This window comes from Balearica regulorum, chromosome 3 (assembly GCF_011004875.1).
Source record: "Balearica regulorum gibbericeps isolate bBalReg1 chromosome 3, bBalReg1.pri, whole genome shotgun sequence".
Lineage (NCBI taxonomy): Eukaryota > Metazoa > Chordata > Aves > Gruiformes > Gruidae > Balearica > Balearica regulorum.
Genome location: NC_046186.1, coordinates 40,755,263 through 40,780,004, shown reverse-complemented (window position 1 = coordinate 40,780,004; position 24,742 = coordinate 40,755,263). Strand labels below are relative to the sequence as shown.

The 24,742-nt window shown below is 37.9% G+C and overlaps 1 protein-coding gene across 1 annotated transcript in view; it reads left to right on the top strand.

The window, feature by feature from the left end:
• RNGTT (RNA guanylyltransferase and 5'-phosphatase) overlaps positions 1 to 24,742 on the top strand; it is a 195,061-nt gene that overhangs the window by 106,411 nt on the left and 63,908 nt on the right. The window lies entirely within an intron of this gene.

Here is a 24,742-nt window from a genome sequence, read left to right as displayed (position 1 = left end):
TAGATGCTAAGATTGTCTGATTATTTTTTTTTCTCTAGAGTTTGCAACAGAAAGGAAGAGAATCTACAGAGGAGAATTTTCATCAGTCTTCGTGTTGACCCACACTACTAAAACCTTTCATGTACCTTTAGAACATCTCATTACCAAATGTGATTTCCTCTGCAAGAGGAGTGTTCATGACTGAATCTGTAACTAGTCAAGGGATGCTGTTGTCATGTCAGCATGCACTTTTTGTGCTGTTGTAGGTTTTCCTTTAACAGAGAACTTGCTGTCAATCTCCTTAAATGCCACAGAGCTTTACAACTCTGTTCTGCCTATGAATAGTTGTTATATTCAATTTCCATGGCAATGTTCCTTGCAGTTCATCTCTTAAATAGCTAGTCATATCTCAAATATACCATTCTATCATATGCTTTATGAACATACTCAAATTTATTAGCAATGCACAATATTTTTTGAGAGTTTTTCTGTGACTATACAAGTAAAATTTTTATACCAATTCAAGTTTGTCTTTTCTATCTTAGGGTGATTTGTTTTCTGCCTTATTTGGAAAATCAGAAAACTAGAACATTAAGAAAAAATAATAAATGCTAAATTAAACACCAATAAGTAAGGTCTAACTAAATTAATTAGAGCTCATTTAATTACTTTGTTAGACTCCTAGATAAAACTGCCATGATTTTTGAACCTAGCAGATTTTTATGGTTTCCACTTACTTTCCAAGAACCTGAGATAATTCTCACACCTCAGGAAACCTGAACATTTCTTACAGGTACAAACTCCTAGTGTCCACACTTGTCAAAAACTGACCAAAAAGAGTGAGGAAGTTATGAGTCATTTTTAGCTCTGAATATAGTAAGGTAATGGTGCAGCAAAAGTTTTTCTTCTTTAACTTTCTGCTGCCGCTCCTCTAGTACATTTAGAGATGCAATGTATATGCTATTTGCCAAAATTGTTTAACCTGACTTCCTTTTTATGTCTGCCCAAATAGATGACAGTGCCTTGAGTCTGGTTACCTAAGGAAAGTGTTAGTTCTAATTGGTATGTTATCTCATTTGTTTGCTTATGACCTATACCATCTGATGTTCTCCGATTTCTCAGGCAATGAATTGCATTTATGGGAGCTATCTAAATAGGTTCTTGAACTTCTGTCATGCAGTTTAATCATCCTGCCTGCCGATGGCATTAGGCAGAAAGAACTTTGTTACATTTTACATTATGTGTACTAGTCATCCTCAGAATTGTCAGTTGGCATTAATATGGTGGTGTCTGTGTATGTGTTATTTAGGAGAAGAAAAAAATGCTTTTTCTGGATGCTGCTGTTCTAAATGTTGGGAAAACAAAGAAGTATTTTGTATTAGGATAGGCAGAATCATCATTTATAAAGGCTTTCAAATATGGTTTTTGCATATCTTGTTTCAAAGCTAGATGCCAAGAAGCTTGTTGAGTGCACTTGTATTGTGCTTCCAGCTATGTCAGATTGCACATACTTTCTAGTTAAACAAATAAATGTAAGGAATTTATACTGTAAATGTGATTTTCAGATTAGAATACCAAAGCAATTGTTCAGCTTCTGCAAAACATACCTGCTTTTAAGAGAGTAAGTCTGTATTCCACAAATTAGGTTAATCTATATGTGTGGTGGATCTGCTCTGATGAACAAATCTGTTTGGTGGCTGGATAAGGAAGTCTCAGAGAGGTTCTGCTTTGAATCAGTGAGAACTCTTTGCTGAATCATCTGAGTAGTTGATTGCACTCTCGATCTTTAATGTAGGCTGCCGTTAATGAAGTGGTCAGTTGTCTCCATTGCAGTGTTCCTACTCATCCTGAATTTTACAGCAATCTTTCCAGGATTTAGAAGTTTGTAGATCATGAATGACTTGGAAACTGGAAGATATAGTGGAAAGTATTTTATCAACACTCTTTGGATCCCAGAGTAGTTATCAACAAACAGAATGCCCCATCTATACTCTTTCTATCAAATTATCTATATGATTAATGTAGAGTCTTTCTGTCAAACTGGAGAGATTTAAGAAAATATCTGGAAGAACTATCTTGTTGCAATTGTTTTCTCCCAGTACTTTCTCCTGTGCATGCTGGAACAAGACAGCCAACAGACCTCTTAAGTTTCCATGAAAATACTTCCTGAAGTGTTCCTATTTTTTCTTAGTCAGGAGCATAGCAGTAAAGCAAAAATAGTGGTTTGTGTCAGGATAAGGCAGAATATTTAGCTAGATCTTCATGCTGCTGTTTCAGTGTAAGCAGTAACCCAGCATTTCAGGAAGATGACATATATACCTAAGATTTGTGAAACAGGATTGCTTTCAGAGGAGTACTGACATTTGCATTGTGGTATTTGGATGGCTAAAACAGTTAATGTAAAAACACTTTCTTTAAAGAGTAGAATGGCTTATTTGACATTACTCTATTATTCATGGTTTGAAATGTTTACTGGGTCGCTATTCTTATTAATAGTAAATGTGAAAATAGAGGATCCATATCACAATTGGGTAACTGAATTTTTGTAATTATCAAAATATGTCTTTTAGTTGCTAGCAGGTATTATCAGATAAATCTTTGAAGGTAACTGTTTATGTCTGGTGAGAACACATTTAAAGTAATCATGCACTACATGCATGAGTATTCTCTGCAAGGCTCAGAGGTGCCTGCAGAATAGTATTCTGTATTGAGGGGGTACAACAGCACACAATTGTGATAATTTGATCTCATTTTGTCTGCCCATAACTTGATTTTCAATTGTAATGGTACTCCCTGTTCCATTCATCGGCTCTCCTAAGTTTTTGACATTTCCAAAATGGTGAACCAAATCCATTAACGTATGATTAATAATGAAAGTCTCGAGCTTGATATGAAAGCTATAGATTGCTTTTAAGAAAATTCCATTGTCTTCCACTGACATGCATGCCGAATAATTTAGATGTGATTGTATCATATGGGTTATACTCTTCTAAGTACAGTTAGAACTTCATTACATAATTGTAGAAGTCAGGGATAAGAAATTGATGAAAACTGCTTCCATAACTACTGCAGATGTTCCTAAATCAAAAGCTTAGTTTCTCTTAACGCTGCTAGTTGTGTTTCTGAAATGAAACTCTCCTCTTCTCCATGTTACTCTAAAAGCTTTCCACAGAGATAGAGGTATGTAAAACTGTGACATGCCTGCTGGTTTGTTCTGAAAGGGGAAAACGAGTATAAGTCATAGCTGGAAATATCCAAGACTTCCAAAATACAGATGTTCTGCGCGCTTTGAATTGTTTGTTAAAGAAACCATTAGTACACTTGTTAAGTGCTATCTGAAAGTATTGACAAGTTTGAACTGACAAACAGTAGGTTACTCGTTTCCAAACACTGATCACTGGAAATCCCAAGAAGGTCTTGTATCTCTATATTCATCCAACCACTGAAACAAAACATGTGGTTTATCTAACACAGGGTTCTCTAGAGGCAGCTATTAACTTATGAGAGCAATTAAAACATGTGTCTTAGGGACTTGTCAGATTGTGAATTGATGTTGCCATTGTTAAGGGAAAATATGGCTTGTTCTGCTGGTAATGAGGAAAATGAACAACAGAAGAATAAAAGATAATTCTATGCAGTTCTGGAAAAACTCCACTGTTATAGCAAATAGAAGTTGATCCCAGGATCCAGTGCTCATCGGATGAGCTCGGAACAGGTGGAAAAAAAGTTTGTGATGTGGTTAACAAAAGAAGAGTTTCAAGGTTGTTCTTTTTGTCTTGATGTCTAAAATGTAAAGTTCCAATCTTCTGTCTAAATCTACAAGATGTCTGATGTATACTGTGGTGAGTCAGGATGAGGAAAAAATGAAAGAATGGCAGAGGTCAGGTTTTGCTAATTTTTAGGCAGCATATTCCTTTGCAACAGTCTTAGCATCAGCTCAAGTCAAGCAAAGCAAATTCAGATTTGTTTGGCTTTTTGGAGATTTTTTTTTATAACTAACATATCTGGCTCCAAAGCCGAATATGAAAGAACAGTAGACACAAGTATTACTGTTTTGTGTGTTATTTACAGAATATTAAAAAAACCTCCAAAATTAGGTTTAGGTAATACAGGTTTTTTTCTGTTAGAGTCCACTACATACATGTTTGTTTATTTGTCACAGATATTGTATTTCTGAAACCTTCAAGACTATTTTTCCCCAGCATACTAACACAGTTTTGAGAGAACATGTTTGATTTTTTTAAAGGAGAATCAACAATACTCTCTAAAATATAGAGTACAGTACTATTTCCATCTACTAAGATTGTAGAAAATATATCGCTCACATCTATTGATCAGGTATATGAACAAAACTGAAGACTTTATATGTAATTTTTCACATGAGGGATATCGGTATAGGCTTTTTTGCATTTTCAGAGGGCTTAAGTAATACAGTCCCGATGCTTTCATCATTATTAGAGGATTTGTTTTAAACTTTACATTTCATTAAAATATTTGAACCAGAAAAGAACAGAGTGTACTTTTCATAATTTGCATATGAACCAGAACAACCAGGTGACTATTTGTTCACATTTTAAAAGACTTCTGCAGAATAAGCTGCATTTTCTATGCTTGCTGTACATGTTTATGCAAGACCTGGTATTTTACTTGGAAAAATATTATGGGAAATGTGTTTTTAAAATGTTTGCACTGCTGCCCCTTTTCAGTTTCTGGATTGAATGGGCACATAGCACCATGTGCCTCGTATCCAATAACAGTCAGATAAATGAAACTTAGCATTGATGATCAGATCAGAAAATAGACTCTCGAGCATCATTGTAGAATAAATTTGGATAGTAGTTTTTGTCAGAGTCATGAGCTGCATACAGATAGTTCACAAACAGGACCTAATTTGTCAAATAAATTGTTCATTGAAAGTCGTTCCCATGGCTCTGATTGCTATGCACTAAGCTGATCCGTCTCTGTGGAGAGCATCTGCAATGCTAGTAACAGTCTTCGGATGTTTTTGAGAATGTTGGTTGCTGGGTTGGTTGATAAAAAATTTAAAATTCTGTATAAAGGCAGGTAACAAGGCTTGCCTAGCTGCAGTTATGAATTGTGTCTTTTTATTCTATAGTTCCTTCTGTGTGTTTTGTGTGAGACAAAACACATCTGACAGTTGTTGCACCGAGTCAGATACTGTAATGGGAGCTAACTGTAATATAATTATTCTTTATAGTCCCATCAATCTCTTGGTTTTTTTTTTTTTCCCGAAACACAGCATTACTCCGACTTGCTTTATCACAGTTAATCAGTTTGCCCTTACACTTATGTTCAGCTTTGGCTTTGAAACTGCATTCTTGTGAACTATTAATGCTTTTAATAAATCTTTACAGCTGCTAGATATATGGAAACTTCTGGAACAAATACCAAATGAGAATTGGAATTAAGCTAATACCATGTCTTGGAGCGCATACTGGAAATTTGAGTGGTTAGCTACCATACTAGGGATGTTACCATGGAGAAAGCTTCTGTTTCCATGACATTTGCTTACATATTTTGCTAGGCCTTCAAAAGAAGCAGGATTTTGTCCCCTTACCAAATTTGGTGGGTGTTATTCCATTACTTCTGAAACTCTGCGGTGTCTCATGGCAAACATATATTAATTAATTTCTTAGGAAAATTAATTGTGACTAGACTGGCCAGGAAAAAAAAATGGAGGAAAAAAGTTATTAAAACTTATAGCATCCAGAAAGCAAGAATTTCATATAATATTTTTTACTAGATTAGATATTCCAGCTTGATTTTAACTGGATATATGCTGTTCTGCTTGTATACATTTTGGTTAATTAAAAAAACCTCATAGCTACTAAAGAAAGAAGAGTTTCACTGGTTTTAGGGAAAAAATGTGTTTACCTGTATAGCTAATGGCTTTATACTGTAATATCTGCCTTGTACTGGAGTGGAGTTTTGGATTGCAGTAAAAGTTCAAATCAAGTCATGATGTAGCCACTGGTTAAGAATCAGCTATTGGCCTAGGGGTAAATTACAAAAGCCATTTTTTCTTAGGAAGAAAGAAGTGCTTATGAGATGTGAAACAGTTGGTAGCTATCCATAAAGGGGAGTTTCTTTAGTAACTGTTATGACGATATCATGGAAATCTACAGGCAGCTTTTGCATGTCTCCTGCATTGAAAATTTCTGATTGCGGTCACATATAGCCACAGTTCTCTTCTGCAAGATTGCATGTGCAGGTGGGTATGATCCCCAGGTGCTTGAATATAAGGAGTTAGGGAACAATATTGGTTGTTGAACACTGCTGTGTGTCCTGTTCTCCCCTGTACAGAGGGGGCTGAGGAGGGGGGATGCAGTGAGTTAAACACCATTCAGTATTCTTATGCCTCCCCTAAGACAAAATTGCTTGCCTTCTTTTCCTAATGAACAATTGACTGTTCTTTCCTTTGTATACCACTCTTACGTTCTAATTAGTTTTTAGTGTCCTAGAGTGTCTGTTTTAAATGGCCTCTCTTTTTGGCCCGGTGGCCAGTGAGAGTCTAAAACTTTGATCCTTGTGATACGTTCTTGGAGCAGATTATTCTGTAATATGTCTGTTTTCAACAGTTATAAACGACTGTCAGGGCTTCAGCTGATGCCCCTTTTGAAACACGTTTTTTTCAGAGGTTTTTCCCAATTTCACATTTTGAAAGCACAAATAGATGTATGCAACTGAGGGAGAAATATTCCCGGAAGGCAAAAAAGCTGAGAATTGTCTATTTCATGCAACTAAAATGTTAGTCCATCTGTTTTAGTATTTTGGTAAATAAGGAATGGTACTGTACCTAATATCCTTCCTCCGCTTCCATCACAGTCATTGTTACAGCTTTATTTTAGCCAAGATGTCTTTGGTTTCCACTTGAAATTAATTTCTACATCTTTCTGCCAAAACCAATACCGCTGACTCCCCATCTCCTAACTATAACGTTCATGTTCTTTGACCAGGCTTTAGAATAATTTCATTTCAAGAAATAGCTTATTAAATGCTTTTGGTTTATAAAAGTCATGTTTTCCTTCTGTTGAGGACGTAGTATACAGCAGAAAAGGTTTTTACAAGACAGCTCATAAAATGAGTGTGGTACTTACTGTTCTTGTGTCAGGAGAGGTGTAGCTCAACATGAGTCTCTAATCCTTTTTGGATTACCTGCTGGATCGATGACAGGTGAACTTGTTCACTTTGCTGCCATCTCATCTCTGTACCTCTCCTCTCTCACTCTGCTATACAAGAATTTTTGAAGGATTCTATTAAAGTTGTTTCACAGATAGGATGGTGCTTCACAGACATCTAGTTTTTGGCTCAGAGTTCATACTACCATGCTCATTATTATCTCTGTGCATTTTAGTAACATTTACATTGGAATGATAAACTCACTTTATCTTGGAGGTGGGAGGAGATTTGTAAAATATCTCACAAATGTTGTCACAGATTCTTGCTTGAACCAATGATGATTTTTTTCCCCCTACATCTTTCTTGGTTGTGACGGAGATACTAAGCTTTTACGTTGTAGAGGTTAAAGAAAGGGCTACTTTCTTTTTATTATATTGGCAAAAAGGATGCATGGGAAACTGCATAAGTTGAAAAACCTTCTAGAGGGATATCAGATACGAAAAAAGCTTCATGTAAAGTGGCTGAGGTTTGTCTGCTTTCTTCTCCCAGAATTGTCCAGTGATTGCACATTGAACATTTCAGTGTTCACTTGATGCATGCTGGTGAATTGCCCCATGAGGAGCAGTTCTCCTCATGAGGAGCAGTTCTCTTTTCTTAAGAAACACAATTCTGTCTTTTTAAATACATTCGACATTTGTTTGTGGAAAAGCTGTGCTTAACCACTCTTTCTGTTCCTCCCCTCATTGCTTGTAGCAATGTTAAAAGCTGTTAAACCTGCTGATATTTGTTTTTACAAATGGTGATTGTCACCTCCTCCCCTAATTCTCTGCACATTCAGCTGCTTGCCTGCTTAGAGCATAGCTACATAAACAGTTAGTTTAATGTTTAGTATAATTAAAGGAGAGGAAACATTTAAGAGAAGGGAAAGGAGAAAAAGCAACAAGAGATTGGGAACTGTCTGAAACACTTCTGCCAGTAACAGAATGAAAGGTCCCTGCCAGCAGCAGAGAAATTGGAAGACGTTCTTCATGGCAGCTGCTCAATCCGTGTATTCAAACCGGAGATCTCGTCTTGCATGTCCGGTCAACATTTGTGTGGTCATGCTCTGTAGAAGGGGTAAAAAAATCTGATGTAGCTGAAACTATTGTTTTGGTTTGTATTTTCAAATTGGTTACAAGGCAAGGTTAACAACCAATATCAGAACCACTACTTTTAATGGGAGAATGTTGCTCCGTAAGAAAGACAGCAACTAATCTTTACAGTAACTGGAGTTCTTTGAGTGACTCTTTTCAAAACAGAACCTACACTTCTTTTTCCTTTACTTGCAGTGCTCAGGAAATAGCTTCCCTATTCAACTTAACCTATTCTTACCCAGAGCCACTGATTTGCCTGTTCCCAAGTCAGAGCTCCGAGGATTAATTTCTCACACAAAGTGGGCAGGACCCTTTCATTTTCTCCTTCGGCATGCAGTTTTCCCTTCTCATTATCCAAATTGCTCTCCTGAAAATGCAGTTTAAAATTGTATTCGTCTTGTAGGAGACTTGAAAGTGAAAATGCATACTGATCATACTGATTTTTTCAATGTACATTTTTTTTTCCAGTTTGCTTTTCATCCCCATGCACATCAGTTTGCTCCTTGCAAAGCAAAAGCACTGCAAAGCACATGCTGAATTCTACTCGTTGGATTTACTCTTATGTTGTATGAATGGTTTCTTGTGAAACTAAAGATGTAAAATAGGGCGTTTGCTATTTTAATCTACTAGATAATGATGAATTTAATGATTAAAACTCAACATTTTATAATTTATATATTAGAATATGTAGTTGAAAAGGCTAGTTCCTGTTGTTTCTTATAAAATACTGCAGGATTCAGTATTCCAAGCAAGACTCATAAATATTTAATTCAAGGAGATTTGTAGCCCTGTAAAATGTAATAAGCTAGCCCTTAATGACAATTTTGTGTAACATACGTTTGGCAACACGTAGAAAAAAATCCTGCTGGCAATTCTGTGCATCATCTTTCATGCATATCTGTTCAGCTCTAGGGGCTTTTTAGCTCTGGAATTAAAAAGAGAAATTAGACTATGTCTTGAGACCAGCGTGCTGCAATTTCTTAGTTTGCACTTGTACGTTTCTCCTTATGTTCAGATTAGCTTAAAGCTATAGACCACTGTTTGCCTCTTGATATAAGGCTTCTTTCTTCCAGATTGGCATTCCTTAAGAAGTATTTTGGAATACATTTTTGCATCTTTCTATTTAGGGTTGGTTGTATTCATTAATCTTCATGAGCTCTGAGGTGATTTGCTGAAATACTATTCCTGGTATACTGATTATCATTGTAGCTTAAGAAAAATGTCAACAAGACCAATGTTATGATGAAGCCTGAAATTTACAGGTCGTAGCTCCTGCAAATGTGGTCTCTAATACTGATAAATTACCCAACTTCCAAATCAGGTTATTGTAGTGAGTCAGCCGAGAGCACCGCTGCTCAGTTCATGGAGATTCTTTTGTTACACTGAGGGTGCTTCTGCTGTCGGACTTCAAGCACTGAATACTTCCTGCTGATCCAACCCAACTTCTGTGAGATTTCTAGGAGCCTTTGATCACAAACTAACCATCCACAAAGAAATAAGTCCTCTAAGAGACTGACTTCCCTCTCTTTCTGGTGTAAATTCAATTGACTACACTTAAGCTTGAGTTGGGACAGAGGTAGTAAAAATGAGAGAAGGTGAAGAGAGATTGGGGTTGTCGGGCTTTGAGAAAGGAGAGGTTTAGGCTGATGTATACAAAGCTTTAAACATGTAAAAAGACATAAACAGTAAAGCTCATAAAATGAGTGGTGCAATGAAGCAACTGCACTTAGCACTTTATGCCATGAAAATTAATGTTTTCTCTAACATCACCAGCTTCATGCAACTAAGGTTTTTTATAACAGTAGAACTGCGAAAGGAAGATTAAGATGGACGATAATCTCCCTAAGACTCTTTCAAAGTTTTGTTGTGTCTCTAGGGGAGAGGAAAAGAATAATAAGCATGGTTTTAGGAGACTGAAAGGAAAACAAAAGAAAAAAGAGAAAAAAAAGCAAAGGAGTGGGTCCAGGAGTGCTTCTGTATTTTCTTGGTTGTCCCAACAGCTTACTTCAGACTCATCTCTTCATCTTTGGTCAGCAACTTCTGTACCTCTGAATTAAGAGTTAATGTGTTAAACAGCCCTCAGATGAATTTGGATAGAGTCCTGTTAAACATACAATGGAAAAAGAATCTTAACATTTAAAACTTGAAATGATACCAACTATGGGATACTTTTTAAAAGGCTATTGAGAACAAATTCTGTAGATTTTATCTTTTTCATTATATTAATTTCTATTTAAGGCTGTTAGTGAGATGTGAAGCTTAGTTTGAAAGAAAATTTAATCTGGGGAAGTAAATGCAGTGGTATTCAGTAGACATGTTGGCATCCTGGTGACAGATTACACTGTGGTTATACATCGAGGCCATCTCAGTTCAAGTTAGTGCTACAAAGTGAAATAAAGAGAATCAAATAAAGCAACAGAAGGCAAATTGAAGTATCTTGATTGTTTTTATTATTGTGTTAATTTTTCCTGAAGACTTACACAGCACATATTTAATGAGGTTATAAATACTAGATTGTGAAAAGCAAGAAAATTACAAAATACTTAATAGCAATACAACACTATGTTAAATAGCAACCATGGGCCACTACCAGTTCCTTTGACTGAGGGGATGATAGTTCTGTTGTTAGGACATTTCTTCTGTCACAAGGGTAGGAGCATGGAGCTCTTAACAGTTACCTTAATTTGCCAAAAGTAGAATTTAGAATCAAAGGCAGATACCAGTTAGTCCATTGTGGGCCATACATATATTAGCCAACAACTGGAATGAAATAAAGCCATTTATTTTTTTCATTTTTGCTTTGGACCAGGTGTTGGAGTTTCTAGTTTGAGTTCATAATATTACGTGAAAGGACAAACAGAAGTGACTGAGGATAGATTTCTGTGGCTGAGAGTAATGTGCTGGGGGTGGGGGATAGGCAGGAAAAGAGCAATGAGTAATTTTGCGGCTGCTACATTCTGATTGCTATAAACATGGATTTTTGGCTGTGAATTGAACTTCGTTTATCAAATATTAATAGGATTAATATGTAAATGATGTTAGTTATGCAGAAAATTTCCTTATATTTTTCTCCTTGCTTAATGGAATATTGAGAAAAGCGATTAGTATAGTTGTGAAACAAGATGTTTAATGAAGCCGGAGGTATAAAGCTAAATTAAAGTGCAAGAGTAGAAAACATTTAGCCCAATAATTACCAAAGAAGTCTAATATAAATATTGCATTAACTCGAAGTTCAGAGACACTTTTGGAAAAAGCAATTTAATAATATCTATTAAAATATTAACAGATTAATTTCTGTATACAGGTTAACCTTCTAAACCTGATTTGTATTCTAACCTTAAAATCCTTAGTATTAAACATAATCTACCACTATTTAAATGAGTGCATATTAGTAGCATGTTTTGCTTTTCAGTCTGCTATGGCAGTTAAGCTTAATATTTCGGAAGTCATTTTGATTATAATCATTTTCTTTCTACTTCATATAGCTTCAAGTCACATTGTCATAAGAGACAAATTGTGGTACAGTAACATTTTCACAATAAAAACTGTTACTTCTGGCTAGCCAGTACTAATATATTAAAAAGTATCATTTCTACTTAGTCTTTTAACTCTCTTCAAAAAAAAAATCCAGAATACACTGAAGTTATTGTGTCTTAGATCACAAATTAATTTTAATTTTTCTTTATTTTGCTTTTTAAAATGGAGGAATTGAAGAACTGACACAAATCTGCTTGACTACATGGAGTTAAAGCAGCGTGGTGATTTCACTGTGAAGTAATGAGTTATTTAAAACTTTGTTATCGGGAGTTGGCTCTATCTTTCTTTTGTCTTAGTTGTGGACACTAAATGATTTCAGCTTAGCCAAGGAACCTGTCTTTTTCCCATCTTTTATGAGCTTTAAAAGTTACCATCTACAGTTTTGCTGGCTGTGATGTGGCAGCAGTACATTGCATAATGTTTGGAATTCATTCACCTTATTTTCAAGCAGATCAAATATTTATTGAACATCAGTGTGTCTGTATTCTGATCAAATTACTGAACCAGGCAAAAAACTGATGTTTAGTGAGGACTGCAGCTCTCTTATTGTTCAGGTGGTTTAAATCACTAATTTAGAGCACTAAGCATTAAAAGCAACATTTATTACTTTTTTTGGTTTTTTAGTTAAAAGGGTTTTTCTGAAAGGGAGGAATTTGTTTTGGTTTTTTTTCCTGTTGTCATCTTTCAGATAGAGTATCATGGCCATCTGTCCATAGTTAGACACAGGTTGTGCTGGGTGAAGGACTTGGTACAAGGTGGGTAAAGTGTTTGCATGAAGTTGGAAAGTGTTTGGATCATGTTTTGGAGTGGTACAAACTTTGCAGCCATTTTGTGTTCTTATGTATTTTCTGTTCAGTGTTTAGATTTTTTTGTTTTCACTCAACTGTGAAAATGCCTTTCACAAATGACAGGTGTTTGGAAAATACTGGTGTTTACCCAGGAGTTTCTTCTAGCCTTAGGAGTACTTACAAATCACATTTTCCTGCCTTGCTTTTATAAATATCGGGGCAATTGATTCATATTTATAGAAAACTATCTTCTTTAAAATTTCAAGAGGTTATACAGAAATGATATCAAACATCTGCAGGAAAGAAAACAGTATTGGGTAATATTTGATTTGTTTTTCTAAAGAATAAAGGAATTCTAATCAACTTGAGTGCCATTGAAGAGATTTTTTTAAAGCACCTTTCCTTAGTGGAATCTATATAGCCAAGTTGAACGCAACACATCTTTCCCTTTCTGACCTGCATTTGTCAAAGTCTCAGCTATTGCATTGATAGAAATTTCTTAGATGCCTCTGAGTTTTTCAGACTCGCCAAACTTGATGAACCAATATTGTTTATACTTCAACTTTAGCATCTCCTTGTTTTACTGCTGCTTTATAATCATTTTGTGCTGCTCCTAAATGCATATTTTAAGCACCCAAGTATGTTTCTCAACCTTCAGAAATAATGAGCACTTAAACATTCAGTTCAATGACAACTGCTTAATACAGTTTCGTAGGCTTGAAAGTCCTGCATATAAATAATTTTTCCTATGTGGTCAAAACCAATTTGTTTCTTTTTTTATAAAAGGCATTCTAGAAATGTAAATAAGTTGTCTCAACTGGGTTCACAGGTATCAAACTTTTTGTTAATATGAATTTCTCCAAACTATTCTTGAGAAAAATGCTTTCTTCTGGGAGCAGTCACAATTAAGCTTCTCATTGGAAAAGATTTGAAAAGTTCTGATCCTTAACAATCATTATCTCTTATAAGGCTAAGTAAAATTTTCTAAGCTGCACAATTATAGTGAAGAACTTGATTTTAATCAAGCTTGGTTTATTTTTTTTTTCTCTGTGATTCAACTGTTTCTTTGTGAACCTGGTTCAGAGTCTTCAGATGTTCGCAAGAGGTGGCCAAGGGTACTTTGTGAGCAGTGCAATTTTTGTCCTAGGAAGGGGATGCTGGGCAGGGGATGGGACAACAATGGCAATAGGGACACTGATGGTTATTTCTAGCTGCATAATGAATGGATCCAGGTGAAAACTAGCATGGCCAGTGTCTCTGGGATGCCCAGGGACCCTTTGCGTGCTTCAGACCCCAGTGAGAAAATTTCTTAGAGTTCAGTTTCTCACTGTGAGGTATGTGGAATGTATTTGGCAGACCTTGACCTCTGTAAAGATTTTGGTGTGTGATAGATAATCAGTTTGGCCAGCTGATATATTTTAAATAACAACCAAACATGATGCTTTAATACAAGAGTAAACAATAGTATTTTCCTCTTACTGTTTGATAGTAGTTGGTCCTAGTAGAATCGTCCTGATTTTTTTCCATTGTCCACTCCAAATGAATTTAGTCGCTTTTTCTGTGCACCAGACTTTGTAATCACACACCTTGTCCTTTGAACCCAGAGGCTTTTGCTCTTAGACCTTATTCTCCTTTGTCTCATAGATCATCAACACGCAAAGTAGCTTTCTCCCTGTGTATGATCGATAATCTCTGAAGCTGAGTCACTGATCACCAATGATCGCCACCAAACACCATAAATGCCATAGTGTACAACATAGTTTGCCTTCACCTCCAAGGATATGTGTTAGAGATGAGTCCACTACTCTCAAAACAGTCTCTTCAAATAACCTGTTTGCCTCAGACATCCAGAAGAAAAGCTGGACTTCCTGCTCCTCAGCTAAGGAGTGTTGTGGACCTCTGATCGGACATCTCTTTCTTGCAGTTCTCAGTGTCCTGCTCAATATACAGCAATAACAAGCATTAATCACATTTACCTATCATGACCAAGACACTCTGGTGCCACTTTCCTTTTTGCTTTGCTTTTTACGAGGCAAAGAAAATAGAATACATGGGGAGGAACAGGGGCTATTGCAGTGATGGTCTATGGGGAATATGCGGAGGGTGTAAGTTGTTTGTATGGATGCTTTGAGGAACAGAAGGAGTTGGAACTGAGAAGGGAATGTAGAAGGGACAGAAGGCAGAATACTTTAAGAAGCTAAAAGTCACAGATTAACTGCTGGTGGGATAACTTATTTCTTCAAGTAGTTGTTAGTGTCTTGTGTTTGGGTTTTTTTCCTTCTTTTTTTTTTGTAACAGATAAAGAAGTATGTTACAATGAAGAGTTTTAATTATAGGGTTTGTAATTTTTGTGTGTGTCTGTGTTTATCATCATGTTGTTACTATTTCTAACTTTTTCACTAAACTTATCTATTTTCCCAAAAGATCATTCATGTAGGCTAACCTGGATCATTTGGTCTTATGATGGTGCTTGAATACAGCCAAATGTGGGCTGTATATCTAGGAGCAAGTGTATTGAGTCCCAGCTAAAGGAGTGAATCTGCATTATTTCAGAATTATTTCAGCTAGTTATCGACACCTTTCAGTGTAACGCAAAAGATTACAAAGTAAGCATACTCTTTCTTTTGTATGCTGCTGTACACATAAGCAGTGAAAAGAGTATTGGAATAGTAGATTCAGTTGTGTTGCCTACTCTTTAAAAGGCTTTTGTGAAATTACACTATGAAGATGCATGTGTTAGCCAACTGGAAAATTACCCATGCAGTGAGACTCAGTCATTTTATCTTAAAAAAGGGAAGCAATTACATGGAGAGCTAGGTTTCAGTCTAAACGAAAGCATTAAAAAGATTCAGTGTAGAAATAAGCATACTTTTTCGAGCACAAGTGTAATAAATGGCCGTGGTAACCTCCCTAGAGATATGTTGTGATTTCTTCATCGCTTGGTATCTTTCATAAAGGTGTGCTGTAATTTTAATAGGAATTATAAGCTTGATATAAACATTATTTAGTTCAGATAGTAATTGTAAACACTGTTGTTTGAGTTTCTCTGTCCGATATGCAACAGAGCTGACTCAATGAGCCCAGTAATGGTTTCCAGTCTTAAAAATCTATGAATATACAATTGAGTGAATGGTTGCCTTTCATCTTGTGGTTTCTTGATCCATTAATGTGACTATTCACATAATCTGTCAACAACATTAACAACTTAGGTTTCTTTGGCTCATCTCTCTATAAGGTCTAGCCTGAAATGATTGATTATAATCAATCCTTTTGGTTCTTTAAAATGATCCAGGGTCTGTAGTGCAAGAAAATAAAAACACATTTTGGGTAATCATTCTGTGTATATGTTTACACAGCTGAATGCAAACTACAGATTGGGTAGGGCAGCAGCTGCCCTAAGGATATTAAGAGGCCTCAGAATTAAGTAGAGCTCTTCAGAGAAAACATTTAACCACTGTTTTGAGTGGGAAAGAGGAGCAGATTTGTTGTTGTTATAGGTTTGCAGTAGTTAACTTTTTCATTTCAAGTGAAAGCTTTAGCTTCATGTTGAATACAAAGTTCCTTGCAAACAATTTAATTAAAACACAGAAGAATACTGGTAATGGAAGTGAGTGGATTTTACAACAGAACAAATATTTCTCACTGTTTGTGAACCTGAAGCATTCTAGAATATTGTTAAAAGGCTTTTAATGTCTTCATCCTGGTAGGTAAGTCTAACTAAATATCAGAATATCATTTATGTAACAACAGAAGTTTCTTCTTGGTGTTAAAATATGAAATAGCAAGGTAACTTCTTTGAAACTTAAAAATATTAGAGATGTAAAGATTTATATTTAATATTTATATTTCGTGTTCAAGGATACTTAATTGCAATTTATTGCATATTCAGTGTGGTTGAATGCTAATGTAATCTGTAATGTGGCAAATTATGTTTGATAATTTAAAAGAACTCCAGTAGATTCCCAGTAACTGTCTTGGTTAACCCTATCCCCTCCTACCCCATCTACCCTCACTCCCCAGTGGTACTCAACCTGCCATGCTCTTGGGCAAACATGGTTCTTCAAACAAATCTTCCCTGAGCCTTCTGTGCCCTTTCTTCAACCTTCTTTCTGAACTGGTGTGTGCCTGTGGCTGCCAGCTTAGCAGCCGTCTGGATACCTTGCAGGGCTAGGTCTGACCAGTTTACCGAGGGGAAATTGTAGCTGACAAGTATCAGCACTGTGCCATTTAGGAGAAAAGAAAGAGCTGGGTTATTTCACAGAATCACAGAATGGTAGGGGTTGGAAGGGACCTCTAGAAATCATTTAGTCCAACCCCCCTGCTAAAGCAGGATCACCTACAGCAGGTTGCACAGGATCATGTCCAGGTGGGTTTTGAATATCTCCAGAGAAGAAGACTCCACAACCTCTTTGGGCAGCCTGTTCCAGGGCTCTGGCACCCTCACAGTAAAGAAGTTTTTCCTCATATTGAGGTGGAACTTCCTGTGTTCCAGTCTGTGCCCGTTGACCCTTGTCCTGTCACTGGGCACCACTGAAAAGACTCTGGCTCCATCCTCTTGATATCCACCCCTTAGATATTTATAAGCGTTGATGAGATCCCCCCCTCAGCCTTCTCTTCTCCAGGATAAACAGACCCAGCTGTCTCAGCCTTTCCTCATATGAGAGATGCTCCAGTCCCCTCATCATCCTTGCAGCCCTCCACTGGACTCTCTCCAGTAGCTCCCTGTCTGTCTTGAACTGGGGAGCCCAGAACTGGACACAGAACTCCAGATGTGGCCTCACCAGGGCAGAGTAGAGGGGCAGGATAACCTCCCTCGACCTGCTGCCACGCTCTTCTTCATGCACCCCAGGGTACCACTGGCCTTCTTGGCCACAAGGGCACACTGCTGGCTCATGGAGAGCTGGTTGTCCCCCAGGACTCCCAGGTCCTTCTCCGCAGTGCTGCTTCTCAGCAGGTCAAGCCCTAACCTGTACTGGTGCCTGGGGTTATTACTCCCTGGGTGCAGGACCCTACACTTGCCCTTGTTGAGTTTCATGTGGTTCCTTTCTGCCCAGCTCTCCAGCCTGTCCAGGTCTTGCTGAATGGCAGCGCAGCCTTCTGGTGTGTCAGCTGCTCCTCCCAGCTTAGTATCATCAGCCAACTTGCTAAGGGTACACTCTGTATTTGCTGGCTTCCTGTTGTTTGGAGGTGGAAGGAATGAGGGAAGATATGGAGGAAGGTAGTCTGTGTTAGCTGCTGCTGCACTTCAGGAGGATAGTATTTTATAAGGATTAGGGAGGTAGAGCTGGCTGATTAGGCTTTGTAGTATAGTAAGGCACCCTTGTCAAGGAAACCTTCTCTTCCTCCTCCTCATGAGGCACGAACCTCTCTCTTGGTCATCCCACCACCTCTTCCTTTTCAGTCACTAGGAGAAATGAACCATTTGTTTTGTCTAGACTTTCTGCTCAAGTTACTCAGTCTTCCAGGTGGGTGTCTTCATGGTGAGTCAACAACACCCTACAGCCCAGACTGCCTGCCCAGAATGCAATCACAGAAACTAACCCCACACTCTTCCTCCTACAAAATACTAAGCAGCAAAGTGTATCCCATGTGAAAGCAGCTGTTTGGAGTGAAATTTCATCCTCATTATGGGCCGCTAACATCCCCATTGCCCAGGCTTTCAGCTTTCTGCTGAACCACCCATTGAATGCAAACCCTGAGAAGACACGTGGCTTTAGGCAAAACCAAAACCTGTGTGGGAGGAATATCCACAACTAACATGAAATGTGTCAGCAAAAGTTCAGGTAACAGAACTTTACTCTCTGAGGGCCAGCCTTTCTCTTGACTTGTAGGGAGAGGAAATAAGAATTGACCCCTCTGTGGGCAACTGTTGAGGAGGGAGGCAACTAGACTTAATATTTTTGGGACAGGGCAGGGGATTCGGTTCAGCATGACCACCAATACATCAGTTTGCTCTGCAGTGCTAAAATGGCCCATCAGGGTCTAACAACCCCCCCCCCAAAAAACACCTGAGCCCATGGAGTTGAGTATTAGGTTAGGAACCGATGAGATACAGCAGCCTAAGAGGGATGCTAGAGGATGTGCTTTCTGTTGGGCTGTATTCAGTGATGATTCTGCATCCCAGGGTGTTGGATGTGTACCCGGGTTTTAGGTTCATTGTTGTGCTCTTACCTGAAGTTCAGTATCTCCATAATAGGCGTACATTTGCCATGCTACTTCTGATACATCTGTTCTCCCTGGCTTTCATCCTCTTGAGCTAAGGTGATACTGATTGATAGTGCTTTTCTACACTGGAGCACTCCTGAGGTTAGTAACCTCTTGATTCTGCCAGTTGTTCTGCTGTTGGAAAAGCTCTTGGTCCATTATCACAGGCTGACAAGTACTAACTGGCCAAGCTCAATCTTCTACAAGACTGAGATAGTTCACACTTGGAAGCCCTGACTGGAATGGAAGGTTGTGAAAAAGAAAGGGGCCGGGGTTCTGCCAGGAGACAATGGCCACAGAAGATGCGGCATTTAGGATGATGATGATAATAATAATAATAGAAAGATAGAAGAAAAATTGGGTAAATGCTGAGTAAATATTTGAGGGTTGGGCATTCATAGCCAACCTGAAGACACTGACACCATTATTTCTTGCAAGTAGCATTTCAGGATGTTTCGGGATGTCCTCACAGCTCAGGTTAATCTGTGCTAGGTAGGTGCTAGGTAGCATTACAATGGTACAGCCTTTGCCTTGGACTCTGGTGTCCATACTGGGGGGGTGAAGTGCATTAGGTGTGTCCCTGAAGTCAAAACTCAGGTTTGGTTTTATGTAAATGGAATCCAATTTGTGTGCACCGGAGCCACACAGTTATCTCAACTAACATGTACTAAGTAGGAACAACTGGGAGATTTGCTTTGGAAGTACATTACTTTTGCAAACTAAAATGCTAGTGTAAGTGCACCCAGTATGGTTGCTAAAACAACAAGCATCCAAAGATTACAGCTTTGTAGAATAATTTAGGTTGGAAGGGACTTCAGAAGGTCATCTAGTCCAGTCCTTTAAAGCTCTTTGAGATAGTTTCTCATTTGACAATGTACATTTTTGGTGTGGAGTTCTAATTTCTGTGGTTAGACTAGGTTGAAAGGTTTCAGACTGAAGCATGAACTTTGTGTTTGAGTTGATATGGGGCCTAATATGTTTTAGAAGTAGTCGTGTACATGCATATTTGTCGGGGGGTGGTGGTGAGGACATTGCTATAAATACTATATTTAAAATGCTAGGGAGTAATATGATCTCAGACAGATTGCTTCACATTTTGTTTTGGAATTAGAATATAGAATAACTTCAGGCAGAACAGGTCTGCAGTATGCAATGATTCATCTAAGGTGAGGTTTTCACATACATAACAAGCAGAATTCTTGTTTAGCTCCAGCTCATATTTAAAGAAAATGATTTAGCACTTAACATTGAAACTCAGGAACTTACTACTGCTGTATCGTGTGTATGGACTCGCCCGTTATAAAAATTAATCTCCTTCTTCAGGGATTATTAATGTTGAATTCTCATTTTAAGCTAAAATTTCTGTGAATTTCTGTCTTCTGTGGTAACAGAGGAAGTCTGGGGTCTGAATAACTTGTTCTTGGTATGAGCTTTGAAGTCTGGTTGCTTATCTAAGCCTTTGTAACTGTTTCAGAAAGATACAGGTAAATTAGCTGTTACCTTTACCAGGCGCTCAGTGTTAGCAAATATGCTGTGAAGTGAGAACTGTGTTATTTGACAGTGGTCGAAACTAAGTGTAATAGTCATATTTTTTATTGCCACTGCTTTCTAGGCAAGATCTCTTTGAGTAACTTGTGGTGGAGGTAAATTTTCCTTAACAAAAAGTTTAGCTGAGGCTTGTTTCGCATTGTGCTGGTTCTAGAGGTAAAGGCAAGAAAGATAACTCCACCTTAAAGAGCAAATCCTCCCCCACTCTCCTTCAAGCAAGCCCGACAATTCATTTTATAATGAAAATTGAGTCAAAATTGTGGATCCATCAGTGCATTTACAGGTATGCAGATATATCCTGTCAAATATCCTGACGAGTGGCGTTCCTCATGGGTCGGTATTGGGACCAGCACTGTTGGACATCTTTATCGGCAACACAGACAGTGGGATCAAGTCCACCCTCTGCAAGTTTGCCGATGACACCAAGCTGTGGGAAAATGACACGCTAGAGGGAAGGGATGCCAAGCTTGACAGGCTTGAGAGGTGGGCCCGTGCAAACTGCATGAAGTTCGTGAAGTTCAGCAAGGCCAAGTGCAAGGTCCTGCATGTGGATCGGGGCAATCCCAAGCATGACTGTAGGCTGGGTAGAGAATGGATTGAGAGTGGCCCTGAGGAGAAGGACTTGGAGGTATTGGATGATGAGAAACAAGATGAGCTGGCAATGCACTTACAGCCCAGAAACCCATCCGTATCCTGGGCTGCATCAAAAGAAGTGTGGCCAGCAGATCAAGGGAGGTGATCCTGCCCCTCTACTCTGCTTTTGTGAGACTCCACCTGGAGTACTGCATCCAGCTCTGGGGTCCCCAGGACAAGAAGGACATGGAGCTGTCAGAGAGAGAGTCCAGAGGAGGGCCACGAAGATGATCAGAGGGCTGGGGCACCTTTCCTATGAGGACAGGCTCAGAGAGTTGGGGTTGTTCAGCCAAAAATCATTTGAGTAGGATCTTACGGTATTCTCTGCTAAGACTACCAGAAAGCCTCTGTCAAAGTTTCTAAGAAAAAACTCTTGAAGAAACTAAAGCAGATGTGAGACTTAAAAGGTTCTTGCACAGATAAGTAATTTGTTTAAAAGTATTAGTCAAGAGATGGGGTGCTGTTCAGCCCTCACCAAGGAGGGGAGTCACCTGGACTGAGCATAAGCAAGTTGGAAAATGGGATGAACTATAAAGTGATGTTTTCTTGCTGGATCAACAAGGACTGGTGCTAAATGTGGAGAATTACAGTAAGCCCTTACAAAATAGGGTGGCTGAGCTATAAAACAGGACATGAACTTCTGTGTAGGTAAATGTAGACTAATGTACATGTAAAATGATAGCCTCTGAGTTGAATGTGTTTCCATATTTCCATGCGTATAGAAGCATATGAAACTATGAGTAGCATAGAAGCAACACGGTTTGATTGTTCAGCATCTCTCTTAATATGAGCCCTATGGAGTGCAAGTCTGAAACCTACAAAAGCTGGTTCAAAATAAACAAAAGGTGGTGTTTTTTCTTGCAGCATAGTCAGGCTGTGTGTGAAACATTGTGCTGCAGGCTTTTACAGCTGGTAGAGGTTTATATGGTCCTACTGGGGAGCTAGACGAGTTCATGCAGAGGAAACTGAAAATCACTAAATACGTAGGGATTGCATTTGAATCACATCCATGTCAGGAAGTCTCTGAGCCTGAAAATGGATAGTCTCTCAGAGAGTAGTAGTAGTAGAAAATCTCATATATGATTGCCCTGTTTTTCACCTTCCCTGAGCACATGCAGTTGGCTGTTGTCAGTCAGGACTCTAGAGCTCTACTGAGGCCGTTCTTAGGTTATTATATAGATCGGATGCAGCTCTTCCTCAGGATATCAATACCGTGACTCAGAGAGGTTGGTTCATTCTTTTCATGTCAATAAGAATTCATTTCCTAAAGGAGTGTCTAGCATTTTCAGGGTTTATGTTCCGGGCAGAAGTAAATGGAAGTAGGACAGAGTCTGCAATCGTGAAGGAAGCCTTTGGTGCTCCCTTAAAGGCCTTCAAATTTCCTCGCATTGCTCAGAATAAATCTTGGTCTTTAGTTTTCAAGATGGGGTATGTTTCAATCCTGTTACCTGTTCCACCAGAAAGTAAGGCTCCTGTTTATGGTTGTAAGGAAATATTAAGTACTTGTGAATGCGGAACCAGTCCAAATTTACCTTTTGGACACAAAATATGGAGGTTTTTTGATTGACACTGGAATTTCTGTACAAAAGAAAAAAAATCCTCTGTCTGGAAGACTATTAGCCTGTCTTTATCTTCTCTTTAAAGGAGCGTTATGTAAACAGATGGTTTGGAGCCATATATTAAACCACTTGAGATTGTTTTCTAAAGCCAGTTAGACTGGGTCTAGTCTTTATAGCTCATAGGTCTCAAAAATATGACCTACTGCTTAAAAATAAATTGATTACTTGAGTATATATAAATAAATCTGTCATTGTAAGCACTCCAGTAATCTTGCTCGGAAGGTTGTTGCAAGTCAGTAAATTAGAAGCCATGCCACATAGAGGCCTAATACAAGATTTTAGGGTTTACGTATGATTGACAAACGTCACTTTTTTGAAGACCTCACTCATGCTAAAAGACCAAAGAGCTGCCATTAAGATTAATCTTCTTTTCCATACAGCAAAATCAACACCTGTTCCAACAACTTCAGCTACTTGGCTCTACGCTGTGTTCCTTCATACTTGTTGTAGCAGTTGTTTCATAAATTAATTTTCAATGTCTGTGGAGAAATTTGTCACAAGCCAAAGTGTTCCTCATAGTTCTTCTTTGAACTAAGTAGTAAATACCTTGTAGTAGTAATTGTCTTTGGCCAAATCAGAAAACGTAGATGCGAGAGAGCAACAAAAAATGTCTGTGCGAACACTGTATTTTGTCCTATTATTCCTGGGACATATTTTATTAATAAAATTTATATAGAGTTTAATTCCATATTCTCTCTACATCAGGTATAAGTACAAGAAAATTAAAGGAAAAGTTAACTGAAAAAGAAATTTCAGTGCCATCTACCTTTATTGTAATTCTCATATTCAGTGCACACAACCAAATAAATATATACTAAAATGATAAATACTTTCTGTAAAATGGAATGTAAATACGTTTAAATGTATGTAAATATGTTTAAATACATAATCCATATATAAAAAATTATATATAAAAATGATCATCTGAAAAGCTTAAATGCTTTACTGAGCATCATATTTTGCGTATTCTGCTTCATCTGTTTAATGTCGTTTAGTATGTATGGCACGAGTCCTTGAATGCTTTTAACACCATCCTGCATGATAACAGATTTTTAGTTTGGGAAAGTAGAGGAAAAACTAAGGAGCAAGATAAATTTCATTACTATAAGAATTTAAAGATGACATTGTTGAAATTTTAAGGTATTTCTGGTGAACAGAAAAGAGCCAGAGGAGTGAGGGAGGGAATAGCTGGATGGTGACAGCTAAAGGAATATTTCTTTAGTGCTGCTTTTTGTAAATTGCTTAAACAACACCTTTTTAAATCCCACTTGGGAAAGATGTACAAGCAACCAATTTTTTTCAAATACTACTAATGTTACAGCACAGAAATCATATGGAGGGGAAATAGGATGGGAAGAGAAGAAAGAAAAAAACATATTTTCTTAACTGTACTATCAGACTGTATTGTACTAATTTTCTGATTTGAGTGAAATGAGGATGTTTGATTTGATTTGGCAAGTGTTCCAGATGTGAGGGACCATCGAAGAAAGTTGCTTTCCAAGGGACAATTTTCAACTAGAAGACAGCTGGGAAGGAATAAAATAAAAGATGTGGAAGGGGAGCAGGCATAGGTAAGAGGTGTCAGAAGCAGATCCTGTATGTTGTCCTAAGGACAAATAATTTAAATTTTATTCAGATGTTAAGGAGAAGAATGTCAAGAAATTCAGCGCAGAGCTGTGCATGATTAGAATAGTAAGTTGGGCAGGTGACTCTAATGCTGATGTTTGGAACATATTTATCATGTCCCGAACAGGAACCAGAACAGAATGCATGAAGCCATCAACCTCAAACAATCTAAGGGCCATGATCAAAAAATAAGAGATGATGGACTCTAGCCAGCCACGTTCAAAACCCAGAAGAAACTTTTTCTAGGTTATTTTTGTCATGTGTAGCAGAACTATGGCTAAAAACATTTGGAGCTGATCGGGTTTCAGTTACGTGAAGCTTGCCTTTACTTATCATCTGGCAACAGTCACACACCATCTTTTTATCAAGAAATGATAAGCAAGATATGCTGCATTTATTTTGGAAAGAATAACTTTCCATTCTTACATCAGAAACCAGAAAATTCATCATCTGCTTTTGTCACTTTAGATCTAGAACTGTTAGGTTTATGCGCAGTAAATGTTGCATGTTGCAAATATTTAACGTAGCATGCATG